The sequence below is a fragment of the Strix aluco genome, chromosome 4, assembly GCF_031877795.1.
Source record: "Strix aluco isolate bStrAlu1 chromosome 4, bStrAlu1.hap1, whole genome shotgun sequence".
Classification (NCBI taxonomy): Eukaryota; Metazoa; Chordata; class Aves; order Strigiformes; family Strigidae; genus Strix; species Strix aluco.
In genome coordinates, this window is record NC_133934.1 from 45814866 (window position 1) to 45831499 (window position 16634).

The 16634-nt window shown below is 34.9% G+C and overlaps 1 protein-coding gene across 2 annotated transcripts in view; it reads left to right on the forward strand.

The window, feature by feature from the left end:
- FSTL5 (follistatin like 5) overlaps positions 1-16634 on the forward strand; it is a 332447-nt gene that overhangs the window by 121922 nt on the left and 193891 nt on the right. The gene's annotated exons all lie outside the window — the stretch shown is intronic.

Genomic DNA, 16634 nt, shown 5'->3' on the forward strand with positions numbered 1-16634 from the left:
GCCTCTGAAATGTAGAGACTCTGTTACAATTGCCAAAGAAGTGAATTATGGCCTTCCCTTTAAATTCATGTGCTTATTGGTAATTGAGGAATAGCGATGTTCAGCAAAGGGTGTAGGTCTTTTAAGGATCGGGTAGAGCTCACACTAATTTGTGATGGAACAGAGTATAGGGACGGAGATTTCCTGAGGAATGCCATTTCCTGTTGACAGACTTCATAGGTCTCAGTCCACAAAAAATCAAGTCTACTGGTGTATTTTGTGGTCTTTTTTCCCTGTGAGACTGTCCTAAGTTGAAGAATTTTTCTCCCTGAATGACTTAAAGGGATTTATTTCCTGTCCTGAAGCGGATGCACTTCCGTTGTGTGAAACCACCGTCTTCCTTTATATTTTAGCAGAGATACTTCATTGAGTTTGGGAATTTTATTGTTCTGCTTTGTTCTGCATTTTGAAAACATCAGTGAGATATTTTCCTCTTTTACATGGCAAGTGTGACAGTTGAGACAAATTGTTGTCCCCTCAGTGTTCTGTTGTTTAGTATTCAGGATCTGCTTATTGAAGTGTCCTTGGTCAGGTTTTTCCTGAAGTTGAACATTTGTTTCTCATCTCCATCAGAGTCTCTATGGCTGTAGAAGGAGTTGTAATGCACTGGGATTTCAACAGTGAACTCATTTTGTTCTGTAAATGGTAAAGTTTTATTCTGAATTGCTGTTTATAGCGCCATAGTTGCTGAAGCCAGGTTATATAGCCAACTTCTTTGTGTCAGTGTATATAACTGTCTGATGGAGAAAATTCTTAGTTTGTAAGGCAAATTAACCCACATAGGTTATGGTTCGTATATATTGTATGTGTGTGTACAAGATAATAAGTAGTACTAAATTTATATTTATGTATTTATACATACGAATATGTTTACAAAGACACCTTGGCTGTGGAAGTGTGACTGCAGAGGAGGACAGGTTACCTGCGCTAATTGTGCATTTATTTTTTTTTTAATCCAGAACGACAACTGTGTAACCAGAAGAAGGTGATAGTAATTAGCCAGCATTCAATGATGTATGCTGTCACAGTCCTTTGGACCTGACAGGGAGATGAGACACAAACATAATGAGGGAATGACAACTTATTATAGAGAACTTCCAGGATACTTTAAAAAAACAAGCAAAGAAACAAAAAACCCCAAAAGCAACACACCCCCAAAAAACACAAAGCAACGAGTTTTAGCTTTAATACCAAAAAAAAAAAAAAAAAAAAAGCTCAGGTGGAGTAGTAGAAATAAAAATTTTGGAATAGTTAAAGAGGTAAAGAAAATTGTAGTTTATACATGACTGATAATGGATTAAAAGAAAAATCTCAGACATTAATGAAGTTCTTAAGGAAAGAATGAAAATTGTCTTATTCCTTCTGCCTCTTCTCTCGCCTTCCACTTTTTCACGTCCAGAAGTTGCCATGTTATACCACTGCCTTTTAGTAGATACCCATTTGTTACACACTGACTTAAATCCAAAGGAAGGATTCATTTAAAGGAGCCTTGATGGTTTTTCCTTGTGCTGCTGAGATTGAGTTTCCATCTCTCTCTTTTGAAGCTCTGCAGGGAATATTTTCATCAGTATGAACACTAAATGACCTGTCCAGACTTGCCTATGGTAAAAAGTTCCTTGATTACCTGATTATCATCTCTGCTGACAATAAAAATTGGTCTGCTCTGGGCAGCATTGTTAAATGTTTTGGTGATCTGAATTTTCTTGACTGCTAATAAGATGCAGGAAGAGACATCGAATAAGCTTTGCGATGTGTTTCAAAGTGCAGTCATTTTAATAGCATTTTAACTATTTATAGGCAATACCACCATTTCTTTTCTTATTAGAAAATAAACTTCTTAAAGGTAGAAACCTATCAATTGAACTATTTTCAATTTCCTCTGCTGACATGCAGTATCAAGTCTCAAATACATCCTGTACCATTATGACAGTTATAGCAATTCAGCCAGCCTAATAAATATATAATTATTCCCTTAATTCATAATTTGAAAACAATGCCTTTGAACAGTCCTCCAGACATGGTTTTATGGGATAATTCATAAAATTTGTTTACATAGCTGTAAGCCTTTTGCTGACTTATCATACTTTGGGAATGCAATATTTTGCTTGCAGTTGCAAATCAAAAATGTTTTAATTTTAATTGAGTTTATATTATTAAAAAAAAAAGGGGGAAAACATAATTCCTGGTGAATTATCTGGTATATGAAAGTAACAAAACTGTCAGTGGCTAAAGTAGTACAAAGATTACCTATACATATAATGTAGATATACATACATCACTACTAACAACAAGGGCAGGACTCTGGTATTTCTGATTTAAGGCCTAATACGAAAGCCATGTCAGTGGCTATCTTTTGGCTGACTTCAGTAGCTACTTGAGCAACTCACCATAGTGTTATGCAACAACTTAGCACACTGACCGTTTAAATGACTGTGCTAAATTTACCTCATATCATTAGCTGGTGAATCACTTAATGGTGTTTGGCTGCTTTGCTGTAAGTGTAATAATTGAGTTGCATTTCTCAATGCTAAGTCTCAATCTCAGTAAAAAGACATGTTACTGTCAGTTGCTAGGAAGAGATACACCAAAAGATATAGCTGCCAAATTTTAATCAGTTATAGGTATTATATGCTGCATAAAATATTTAGTCAGTTCATGTGCACGTAATAATTTTGAAAGGATAAAAATGTTTTTTAAATTCATATTTATTGCTGACTAAAGAAATAATATTAGAAATTACTGTAATTAAAATCTTCAAATGACAAACAGTCAGCACCAGTGCAAATTTCCCACTCATGCTCTTTAGCTAATATGCTTCATTTTTGATACAGAACTAACAAAAGTGTGCTCCCCATGCTATACATGTCTTCGACTCTTAGCTGAGTTCAAGGGGAACTTTAACTTTATTGGCAAATGACTTGCTGGCTGTGTTACTGACAATAGTGGGTGATCTCTGGCGTAGAGCTGGACCTTTTGTACCAAGGGTCAGGCAAGAGGTAAACTCTGTAGAAAACTGCTGCTGTGTTATGGAAACGAAATCATTTGTGTTTGTCAGTGCATAATAACTCATGCAATTTGTAGGAGGGCATTACAGTTCTTTTAACTTCCCATTTCTTCTGCTGGGAATATTAACTATGTTCAATGGTCTGCCTGAAGTAACAGCATTGTTATGGTTCTGTTCTACCTTATTTGCTAATATAGAAAATAATGGAAATTATAGTTATCTGGTGTAGTTATGTGAGTCTTCAATAGAAGGAATTGTAACTGCATAGAACTATTAGTGGCAGTCAGTAGAAGAGGCATGTGGCATAGCCAACTGAAGGCAAAATTGTTGTGGGAGGGTCATGCTAGTGTGTGGGTGTGCACCCTCTCCCTCTCCCTCTCCCTCTCCCTCTCCCTCTCCCTCTCCCTCTCCCTCTCCTTCTTTCTTTTTCTTATTGCAAACAGGCATAGCGCACATGTCACTTAGCAGGTCTGCTTCTGTTCTATCACTATGTGGAACTACACTTCATACACTACAGATTGTGGCAGGTCTGCTGAGGATAGTCTACATGTAGTTGCTTGACCATATAAGGTTTAAGATAGTAGCTACCAACCACGTCCATAAAGTGAATGAAGCCATCAAGTGTCTCTATGTGTGCTTTTCCAGAATGGGATTTACAAATGCCACACTAAAATACATTCCAATAAATCAAATTCAGTATCTGAAATGGTTTGAACAAGTGTGCACAACAAATGAGTTTTCCTGGGCACAATACAGGATTCTAATGCTGAACTAGTTGATGATTTGTGGTTTTACAGTAGTTAAGTCAGTAGTCATTTAAAAAAACCAAAACCCAACCCAAATTAGGAACAATTTTTGTTAAGAAAGGTACTCAACAGAGTACAGTACTTGCATATTGTAAGAAGAAAGGGTTTATACCTCTCTAGCCATTCCCGGCAGTGGGAAAGAGAGATTTAATATGAAGTCTTAGAATGGGTATAAGTGATGGATGAGTAAAAAAATTCCTTAAGAAATGTGATCAGAGCTCTATCAGGAGGAATGGATGAACCTGTGACTCAGGCAATTGTAATGCAAGCAGTTGCAAAATAAAGTATCTCTCTAAATCAATACGAGGAAAAAAAATGTTTAAGATTTAAATCCAGAAAAAAATGAGAAAATAAGCCATAAAGAAAATATTTTTCAGACTTGCTGATTGCAGTCTGCAATACAATTAATTCTATGAACACAAATATCATTCAAGCCTTGAGCAAGGAAAGGGATTTTGGAATTTTTTGACAAATATTGTGTGATTGGTGTACAGAGTTGTTCTATATTTAAAACAGATCTTTAAAAGATACATTTCTGAACTCTGCATCCTTCATGTCATCTTTCAACAAGAAGGAGCAATGCTATTTTGACTAATTAGTTAAGGAAACAATGGTCATGGAGGTATCCAAGATGTCCCTTGGAAGTTTAGTGAATATAAGGTCCCAGAGGAAAAACAACTTCAGGAAAACTACATGAGATCTTTAATTGAAGAACCACTCATTTTCTGTGCACTACTACAGTCCTTTAGCTGGAATTTGTAATTTATGTGCTGGTGATTCTTCCAATAAATTAACTAAAAACCCTTGAGTTCCCGCCACATTTAACATCAAGAATTTCTGAAAGCATAGTCTGCTTTTGTGCAGTGCTGGTTTGAATTTGATGTTGGATGGCAAAACGGACTTTGAAAATGAAATGCAATGCTTTTTATGTTTTTTTCTGTTTTTTAGATAAGTGAGAAGTAGGTATGGTCACATTCAAGCTTAATTATTTTGTTAAATAATTTTTATATGGAAACCACTACTGTCCAAACATTAAAAATACTAGGCTGATCTTCTTTGTAAGTATTATAATTTTATACATGAAAAATATTGTTAGACTTATTTTTCAGGAGATAAACTGTAAAGTGGAACAAATGTATGACAAATATTTGACTAGTATGTATAAGATAGGGAAAGTATATTTTACCAACATCTATTTTATATTCCATGTACATTGTGCAAGGTGAAACTGTGTGTTAGCTTTTGGAGTTTGAGTTAATGATTCTCATTATTTTTAAATTGTTTATGAACTGCAAATCTCCGTAATGAGTTGGCTTAAGTTTCATTTTATAAATTTGAATGTAAAGCACTATTTGACTTGAACTGGTGATCATACACTTGGATTTTGCTTGCTTAGTGGTTTATGATCTGAAGAATATTACACTGATGTTGTTTCCATAAGGAGTATATTTTTCATGACAGATTTAATGAAACTAAAGACCCCTGAAAAGTGAATATATGCATGCTTTGTGATGTCATGAAGAATGATTTTAAAATGTGTTTGCAAAGGTAGTAGGATTAGTAGGGAAGCTTTAATTCTGCATTTCTCTTAACAGTATGGCCTGGCTTACTGTTTCAGACACATTATTACTGTTTTTTTCTGTCGCTTCTATGCTTTAGTGAGAAAGCTTTTAATTCTGTGTATCTACTTCACTTTTTCATGTCCTTTTCAAAAATTCACTCAGTTTTAGCTGAACCTATTGGTTAACTTGCACTAGTGCATGGTCAGTGGAAGTGAAATTTGGCACAAAATAATCTCCAAAGATTTAATTGGAACTGAATGTGCCGAAGTCCAGAGATGGAAGGTTTGCAGGTTTGCACAGAGATCTATCTTGTGATTAAGTTCCTGCTGGAATTTAAGTAGAATACAAAACCAGGAGGAGGTACCCTTGCCACTACTCACAGCAATATAGAATAGAAGATAATAGATACCATAAAATTTTCAGTATTTATCTGAATGTGGTGGCTAAAGTAGACATAGCATTAATGACAAAATTCTGGCAAATCCACATTCTCAATGACAATTTTCTCATGTATTTCTTTTTTTTTCCCCTATGGGTATCATCCTGTGAAAATCTCTGTACATAAAAGTAAGTATATAGTATTACTGACTGGAGAATGATCCAATTGATGTCTCTTTATGAATAGAGCTTATGTAAGATATCATAGTGTTGGCTTTTTGGTGTTGTTTTGGGTTTTGGTGTTTTTTTTTTTTCCTTTTTTCATATTACTGTGCTTGGGAAAACAAGTTTCTAGTGACATCTGCTCTGTATGCAATATAATATGTAGCTGTCCTATGAGAGTAACCATTTAAATTCTGCTGGGAACAACTAGATAAAAGGTCAGTCTGGTCTACATTCTAGATCTAAAGAATTTAATTAATTCATACTTTTTTCTAATTCTATTTCAGATATTCTGTGCCTTAAAATTTGTAAATTGAAGACACGTCATAAAAGCTATGTAGGTTACGATTACTTGTAGGGAATTAGTTGAACTCTTTTTTTAATTGCTTTAAGAAGTAATGACTGACTATAAGACAAGTTCATGTTCCTTTTATCTGGCCGATATGCACATAATAATTTCAGCAGGATAAACACAGTTCACCATGTAAAATCCTTATTCAAAGAGTCCTTATTTTTGCTGTTTTAGATAGTAGAGTATAGATTTGGTGTCATCAGATATGTAAACGTTACTGAAAGATTTTTGGATTCCCTAAAACATATCTGTATGTCTCCCATAATGGACCTGTCACTGCAGTGGGATTTAATAGGCTGTTCACTCTGTCTTCTCATCTGCAGTAGGAGTCACAAAAAGCTGACTTGGCTGAAGTCATTGAGCGTTTCCTCGTTGGCTTTGTTATGGCCAGTAAATTTCATCACAGAAGGAAGGACTTATAAGGAGGCAAAAGTAATACCGTGTATCACATCACTTGTTTCAATGTTAATTGGCATCACTTTGTAAGAAGTATTTTATGTATTCTATGTCCTTACCTTACATAGACAGTTTGTAGGAGTTAAAATTAGCTTCTCATAACTTAAATCTAATCTTCACTGTTAGAAGAAACCTGTTTCAAATTATTAGGTGTTTTCTGGGCAGGGACTGTGGGTTTGGTGGCAAAGGTTTGTGTGATGATGTAGAAAAAAATTATTTACTAAGTTTTAAATTGATACTTGCTTAGAAGACTCTTGAAAATAAAGCAATACTTTGGTATAATGACCTTGTAATATGTACAAGGAAGTTACCCTCTGAATAACTTGTCTATGGTTCTGATTATTTTCAGTTCATTTAGAGTTTTCATCAAAAAGCATTAATTAGTTGAAACACTGAGTGTATATAAACTTCAGTACAAGTTATTATTTTTAACAATATGTACGTACATGTTGTATGTATTGAAATGGTACATTCTTTGGAACAGAGAACTTTAGATGTGCCACAATGGAACCTTGTTTCATTCCTGACTTATGATCATTAAAATGCTAATTGACATGGAATTTAATTCTTAATTTTATTTTGAAAATTGAAACAACAACAAAAACCTCTTAGGAATTACCAATAATATCTTTTGCTAGAAACTGATCTTTTCTCATTTAATTTCAAGTTATTCTTATGTGTGGCTGTCCTCAGACTAAAAGATAACGAAAGGTAAAATGTTGTTTTGCTTCAGCAGTTTGAAGTTCCAGATCTTGGATAGCTAATAGCTAGCAAATATAGAGATAATCAAGGCTTGCTTCGGCTGATATATTTAACATTTTGTCTTGCCTTAACAAAACCATCCTTTGCCACTTCTCAAAGGTGCCATATGACCTCTGCTTCTGATACTTTCTTAGTATATGCTTATGTGTAGCTATCCAGTTGTAAAAGGTATTAAATTACTTATTATTATAATTTTACATAGAAATTTAAGGACAGCAACTGCAAACCAAGTTTTTTAATCACATTTTTTTCTCTCCCGCAAATACATTCATAACTACATTTCTTGAAATTCCAAGCAATCTACTCTGTTCTCGTGATTTACAGCTCCCCTTCCCTTTTATTTAAGCATTAAATATTAGTAGTATTTTTCAAATTAGCGCTGTATACTGGGGGGTCGGGGAGAGAGGTTGATTTTATTTCTTTATAGACTTAGTATCCTTGGCCATCTTAACTTTTTTTTTTCTTTATGATAATTTCTTTGTTTCCTCAGCATACTGCTTTGTCCATTTAGTTTTACACTATTCATCAATGCAAAACATACTTTTTTAGAAACTTTCATCTATATTTAACTCTACTTAAGTTAACATTTATATCTGGGTAACTTTTTTTTTTTCATTTGGATTATTATCATGATGAATTTTTTCTGAATCTGGACATGATCTAAAGTGACACTGAATCTTCAGTGACATACTTCACTGACTTATTGCAGAGGAAATGTCAACATTGTTCTTGGCATTGCATATAAATATAGTAAGAATGATTAAGTCAGATTAAAAATCTGCCTAGTTTGATATCTTGGTTTTGATGACAGCCAGTAGTGGATATTTCTAAAAAAACCCCAAGAAATAGAATATGGATATAGTCATTCTCCCTGTGTATGTCTTCCCAGTTTCCGGAAACCAGGAATTTAAGGACTCAGAGCTCAAAATCATGTTTGTATATCATGTTTGATATCCCCCCATGCCCTCAACTGGCTTGTTCTGCAGCTAATCCCATTTATACTTTTCTTTTATAAAACCTTCTGTAAGAAGGAATTTTTCACTTGACTTGTGCCATTGCTTGGAAATGTTATTACCAATTCCATTCTTTGAGTGACATAGATAATTCATAGCATGGCTATACGCTGCATCACTATGCATAAGTCTGGGATTTTCAAGCTACTGAAGTACTATTTCTATGGCAAATCTTGCCTCAATAAATATTGTAAGATATACTGGCAAATTGTTCTCTCAGAATATAGCTTTTTGAAATGTATTTTACTTGTCTTGCTGTTGTTATTCTCCTTTATTGCTTTTATTTATAATACAGCATTGACTAGTAATTAGTTTCAGCATATCACATCTGTAGGACTCAGACATCATATATATATATAATTTCCAAAGTAAATGGCCTAGTTGTTTTTCCTAATGAAGAAATGTTGCCGTGTAGGTTTTTGGTGTGGTTTTTTTTTTTTCAGTGTTTAGATAGCTTTCTATGAGTAATTGTGAAAAAATACATTTGAACAACATTGGGAACTAATATAAAATTTAACTTTTTGTAATAGCAGAAGAAGCAGGTGTTGGATAGATTCACTTAAATAATGGGAGAGAAAAGTGTGTTTATAGGACATGGCACTCAGAAAATACTCAAGCTAAATGACATTGGTAGTCTAACAAGAAAGACTTCAGGAAGGTAGTGGGAAAGTTCCTTGAGACAATTCCATAGTAGCTCTCATTGTAAACAAAGATTTCCCCCAGTCCCAGCCAACTCCACCCCAATCCCTTGGAGAGTAAGGACTGAATAATACTTTTTGTTTTGTTCTGTTTTAGTGTCTCTTTTGGCATCTTAGGTTAACATTTTAATGCAAAAAATAAGTACACACATTTCTTTAGATAAAGACCCAAAAGCTTTTTGCTGTCAAGTATGTGACTGTCACAGATGTCCTGAATAAGATTGCTTGGAATCTGTCTGGCACAGAGTCAGAATTTCAGTGTTTTTCTGTGCATTTCACCTGTAGAGACTCATTTTGCTAGGTGTACTCAGAGTTCTGTTGACGCACTTGTAAAGTTCATTGAAACGCAGGTGTTGGTGTCCCTCTTGCTTTCCTCAGGCAGTGATACAGGAAACAAGAATCAGATGCCCTTTGTACTTCATTTGGGGTGGAGAGTAACTCGAGAATTGCACCTCACAACAACAGTGCTTGTAATTAACTTTGAGTGTTGGCCTTTTCTGTTTGGAAGAGTCTTAAAAAGTCATTATTCTCTAGTTTGTTAGTTGCAGTACTAATATGGTAGGGTCAATTCCCAGGCCTTACTCCAGTTACTGTTTTAAGCTATGGAAGTTCAACTGAAAAGATTAAAAGGTAGGTTTTTCATAATAATCTTTAGTCTCATAGCTAAAGAATCTTCCTGGGGATGTGGTTTCTGAGAAGGAATAATTTGTCTAAAGAAGGTTTCATTTTTCATTTTTTTCCTGTGAATGTCTGAATTGTAAGAAATATTCCCCGCTGTTTTAGTTACTAAAGCTGTACTCCATTTCTGATTGCTTTGTGAGGCTGAAGGCTTTTGTAAACAGAATCTAAGTTAATTTAGAGAGTTTAATACTGATTTGAAATGGTGTAACTAAGGGCAAAATTTGGTCCCAAATGGTGCTTTTGTATGAATGTGGTGGTTATGACAGAATCACTCAAAATTCCTTAACTATGAATATTAGAGCTAAAATCTTTAAGGATACAGTTAACTGGCTTGCCATCATTAAAACAATTTCTTATTGTAATCCTACTTTAGTCAGGCATATCTGAGAGCTGAAATTAACCTTTTTAAAATTCCCATCTTTCACACCTGAGAGGTCTTTGAAGTGTGAGTGTATTAGAATGACTTTTTTGCTTATTTTATCCTGCAATAGAGTTTGTTGTTTTGGTTTGGTTTGGGGTTTTTTTTGTGGCAAATTCTTGTCAGCTCTCTCAGAAGTAAGTCTTTCGCATCTGTTTGTTGGATAAGCTAATTACTTTCATAGTAAGGTAGACTCAGTTTGTAAGAAACTTAGATTTTTATTTTTATTTGGGTTACCTTGCCTATTTCAGTTCTGATTTACACTTACAAATATTTGTTATAACTGATGGCAGAATTGCTCATCAGAATAGCCTGCAGATATACATCCAGTATTGAAAAACATATTTTATAGAACTAGGTGCTACAGATGGAAACTACTAATCAGCAGAAGGGCGGAGATATCAAGTGAAGTGCTGAGAGTGATAATTTTGTTTAGGAGTTTCTGGCATTCATGTGAGCTCTCTGCTTCTGCACTGATTTCCTTTTTTCAGCCACTAAATCTTTTCTATTTCATGCTGTATCCTGATCTTATCCCTGCTCTGGGTGCCTCTTAGTGGCTTCTCTTAGTCTGTAAAGTTTTGGATTATCCTAGTTTTAAATTTACTAGAGCTTTTCTCAGTGTCATACAGAGAAAATTGCAATGAGTATTTTTATTCTAGACTTGTAATATTTTCCCAGATAGTTAAATATTTCATTTTTTTATTTTAATATAATTATTTTTATTTATGTTTCCTATGACAACTAAATCCTCTCCAACCATATTATTTAATCTTATAAATGTATTTGAATGGTTTGGTTTTTTAGTTCTTGTTGTGTAGAGCAGTTCATATTTAGCTCACCTAAATCTTGTAACATAAAACTCCCTCAGGCATTTAATTCCTTCACTGTTCTTCAAGTCTGTTCTAATTTGGCAATAATTTTCTGGTCATATGCCCAGAACTGAACACACTGTTCCAGAAGCAGCTGTGAAAGTGCAGCATACCAAGGACCCAAACAGTGTCATATGTAGCTTTTGGTATACACAGCCTAATGCTCAAAGGCTTTCTTGATACCAATTCAAACCAATAAAATATATTGTTTTCTCTCTTAACTCCCAGATTTGACGTTGCTCTGAAAATGTCTTTTTAGTCAACAACTTTAGCAAATTATTTTCCCCAGTTTAATCCAATTTCATTATATTCAGATTATATTTTGAAAATATTTGTCTCATTGGTATTGCTTTATCTCTGGTGTGATTTGTATATTTCTTCAGCTTGTTACTTCTTGCATCTTCTAGGTTATTACTGAAGATGTTGAGTACTAGCCCTAATAAAGATCATCCTAGAAGCGAGTTTTCACTGTTCAATAAGTCTTGAGTGTCTGTTGAGTATAGATTATTTGTGTTTTCTTTCCTTATGAATTCAAATAAGTATGAATTAGTTTTGTGACTGTGTTAAATCACTCGCTAAAATAGGAATAGTTTTCATTCATTAGATGGTTTTGTTTTCCTTTTCCCTGTGCTCTTCTGAATAACTAGGAAATTCAGTCAGAAATCATATGACAAAATTGAATGACTGTTTTCTTCCCTGTGGATTGACATTTTCTGGTTTTCTTTTCCCCCATTTTTAAATTAACTTTTGATATGGCTTCCTAATATTACTTTTCTAATGCAGGCTACTAGGCTGGTTTAGATACAAATGACCCAACATATTTTATATGTGTAATTCTGTAAAGTGAACAAGCATATCTTTACATCAGTTCTAGAAAAAGAAAACATCAAAATTCTCCCTCTCTAACCAGCATGGTATGTTCTCTCATAATATGCATAATATAGATTTCAGGGCCCAAAATAGTCCTTTATGCAGGATATTGTTTAATTTCTCATCACTGAAGGTACATACATGAGTAAGACCTTTCAAGATAAAACCTTTAGTTACAGGTAAGTGGGTAATCTACTGCAGAAATTTCTACTTGGATACTTTCTGGCTCCTAGGAGAATGAATAATGAGCTCTCTTCTCTCCCTCCATGTGCCCCCTCAGTGCTAATTCTTTAGCCTTTCAAGAGGATAGGTGGAAAAGCAGGCAATATTAAAGTGAAAAGCCAGCTCAGGAAAGGAACATATCCTATAAAATGCCTTTGAAGTACAATGTTTTGATTTTTATCTGAACATGTAAAACTGTTTAATGTATTATACTGAGGCAGAGATAATAACCATTTATTTGAACTTGAACATTTTTTCCTGAGCTCTGTATTATTGACTTAATGACACAGATTAGCAATTGTTCACAGAATCATCTAGGTTGGAAAAGACCTTGAAGATCATCCAGTCCAAGCATTAACCTAACACTGACAGTTCTCAACTAGACCATACCCCTCAGCGCTGTGTCAACCCGACTCTTAAACACCTCCAGGGATGAGGACTCCACCACTGCCCTGGGCAGCCCATTCCAACACCTAACAACCCGTTCTGTAAAGAAGTACTTCCTAATATCCAGTTTAAACCTTCCCTGGTTTAACAGTGCAATATAACCCCTGGCAGGCTCTCACTTAGAAAGAATGAAGTACATACTTTTCAGTAAGTTTGATAATTGTTTCCTAGAATGTCAATGGAAAATACAACAACTCAAGGGCTGTGTTTCATTATAGACTCCAATGACTTCAACTTTAGCTCTTTCTGACCCATCCTCTACCATACAGTTAGTCCCTTCTCATGTAGTAGCTCCTTTCCCACCTCACCTAGGTGCAACTATTCCAGTCTGTTCCTTTTTTAACACTCTGCTGATTAAAGCTGTCACTGTCCTCTTATTTCCATTATAGCTCCTTACCTTTTTTTCTGCCCAGTAGGATACTTTCTCCTTTATTATGTCCGGACAAGAAAAACACTGAGATGACAGCTGCAATAGAATTGCAACTTGTTTTTAATTTCTAGATCTCTTCCCATAATATCTTTTGGCTTTTAGCAAAAGTCATTGGGAGTAGAGGAGGAATAATCCCTTTGTGGTGCACAGTCTCCCTGGAGGCTTATTGTTATTAAAGCATGCTTATTGAAGAGGGAATCTTCTTGTTATTTAGCCACCAGAGTCAATAAAAACTATTTTGAATATATTCATTTTTGTGGATTTATACATCGGGTAATGCTGGAGGAATTATTGAAAGGAAGATGTATCTTTGCAGTTGGAGAAGAAATATTCCATTCCCAGTCAGGTTTCAAGTGAGTGTGCTGGAGACATTCTTTGTATTTATGGGAAATAAGTGCTCCAGAAATTATAGAAAAGCTGTAACCTTTAAAAACAGTGGATTTTGCATATATTATTATATGAAACGTGTAATGGTCATTGTTCCATTTTTAAAAAGAGAAAAATGACAATTTTGGCATGGTTAGAATAATGTAAAACAGGCTGTGTAATGGAAAATGCTGAATTAATAATTGTACAGAGAAAGACCTTGATAGCAGCTGTCCCTTGGCAACGAAGTAATGGCAATACTATTTAGCTCTTATATAGCAATTTCCATTTTCAAAGTACTGCACTTATTAAATAGAATTGATAGAAGGGAAAATGACTCTAGTCTAAAGCTCTCCCATTACTTTACATCATGTCCTAGGACTGAGTGAGGAACCCTTCACAAAGGAGAAGAGCTTAGAGCTATAAAGAATTGCTTCAGTCCTGAAGAAAGAGCTGGCTGATCTCCTTTTGTGTATTCTCAATATAAAAAGGACATGACCAAAACTAGAAACATTTACAGAAGGGTGGAAACTGGAGAATACCAATGTTTCTGCCATTGGTCCTTCTAACCATTGGGACTGATATTACATAGTATAGATTTTATAGAATAAAACTAATCCAGGGTTTTAGAAACTAAAGGCAATTTTAATTTGCATCTCCTCTCACAGTGGAATATATCTGACAAATTTCTTAGGTTTTCTGACTACTGAAAGTCATGACACTCTCAAAGATCTTTTAAAAATAAACTTATTTATATAACTGAGGAAAAAAATAGTGAGAGATACCCTCATGACATCAACATTGACCTTTAGAGAGCGAGTCCCTACAGAAGAACTAGCCTTTTTGCCATGTTTTGTAATTTTATATTTCAGTAGCAAGGGATTCTTTCAGAAGCTTTCTTCATTGCTACTCAAGAATATCTGTAATTAAGTAAAAATGAGATGGAATGAACATGCAGCAAAGGACTGTAAACACATTTACACGTTTTTGATAAACATTCCTGCATTTTTTTCTCTTGTAGCATTAATTCATCTGCATCGTATACTAAATGGAAATGAGCAAGATGTAAAATTAATCCACCCTTGTAACTATCTGAAGAGAGTAATTATCTGATGTGTGCAAGCTGTTTCTAGAATAGATCCTTCCCAAGCTACATTAAATTTTATTGTATCTGTGTTGGAGTCTCAAATTACAGTGGATCACATCCTTTAACAATATAAACAACGTTGCTCCACTAAAGTCAGTGGAACTGTACAGATTTTCTCTTATGGGACCAGTACCCTAAAGTATGTAAGTCCCCATTGCAAATTTGACATTATAATAAGTGGTAACAATTTTTGAGTGCTTATTCTGAGAAATCAGTGTATGGATAACTTACAATGCCTGGTTAGTTGAGTTCAGCTCCCATATCAGAGGTGCTCAAACTGTGGAGCCATGGAGCAAAGCTCTTAACAAGGATCACGCTGTTTGCATAGCAGAAGCTCAAGAACAAGAAGAATAAAACATTCAGATTTGATACCTAGCTCCATGATAAGTATGCATAAAGGAAAATATACCCCTCAGAAAAACCAGTTTAAGACTTTTGGGGAATGAAGAATGGAAAATTGGCAAATTAAAGGATAAATAGCTGGAAAAGGCAAAGAAGATAATTTGCTGCTATTCTGTTTCTGGTTGTTAGGGTTTTCTTGTGTGTTGGGTTTTTTTTTTTGTTTGGTTGATTTTGGTTTTGGAGCAAGTGAAATGGCTAAGTGCAGTGCCTCACCTGAGCACTGAGTCTCACCAATGAGACTCTCAATCTTTGTAAACTCTGGAGTTTACAGACCCCAACCAAGAAAAGCTGGATCTAGTCCTAAGGACCTGTTATCCTGGTATTAATACCCTGCAAACTGAGAACCTTATCAAACTAGGAAGCTCTTATGCAAATTTCTGACATAACATTTATTATAGAAACCTCACACACTTATCAACAGTAATCACAGAATCATCTAGGTTGGAAAAGACCTTGCAGATCATCTAGTCCAACCATTAACCTAACACTGACCGTTCTCAACTAAACCATATCCCTAATCGAGTATAGTTGCAGGAACCTGTGGGAAATTCTAGCCAAGTCAGGCCATCATTGATGGAAACTTTGTAAATTAAAATAAAACTTAAATCGAGGGTTAACAATTCAAACATTTAAATACAGATTGGTTTTCTAATTTGTCTTCAGGGCATTAGAAATCTAGTGCTGACAAGTGAGGAGGAGGAAACACACTGACTGGGTGGAAGGAACAGGAGGGTTATCACTTCCCCCCCCGCCCCCCCCCCCCCCCCCCCCCCCCGCAGTTTAGCAGTTTAGATTTAGGTTGACATAAGTAGCTCATGAAACTGCACTCTTGCTAATTTCTAGCTCTCTCTTGTATCTCTTTGTGCCATAGTTATTTTGGAATATTACTTTAAAAAACAAATGCACACAATAATGCAAAGTGCTTCTGTACAGGGTGCTGGAGAATTCGTAGAGGACAATCAAGAGTCTAGCTACATAAATCTAGATATGAGAGATACTACTCATTTCTGAACAGTGGAGGAACTGGAGAGAATGTAAGGATCTAATATGCTCAGAAATGTCTGCCTGAGAATTCATAAAACTTTCTCCAAGTGATTTTTCTGAAACCTGGTGTAGAGAATTGACATCATAATCCAATATTAAGCCAGGAGTTTGAAAACTTTCTTAAAGATCTTGACCTTCTGTAAGTTACTCTATCTTTGTTAAACTTGTAGCACATTCCAAACTTGATTTCCAGACCTTGTGGAAATGAGTGATGCAAGTACATTATCTGTCTCTGAGCATAATTACTAATCACATTGTATTTCAGAAATGAAATGTGACTATTAATACTCTGTAAATCAAATAGGATTCTTTTAGTGAAAATGGAGCCCATTTGTGTTAGAGAAATGAGACATAAAAGAAAGTTTTATGGAAATCTAAGCTCTTCTCTTTTACTTTTCTCCCCATATTGATGTATTCATATTTTTGGTATTTGACTTAATAAATTA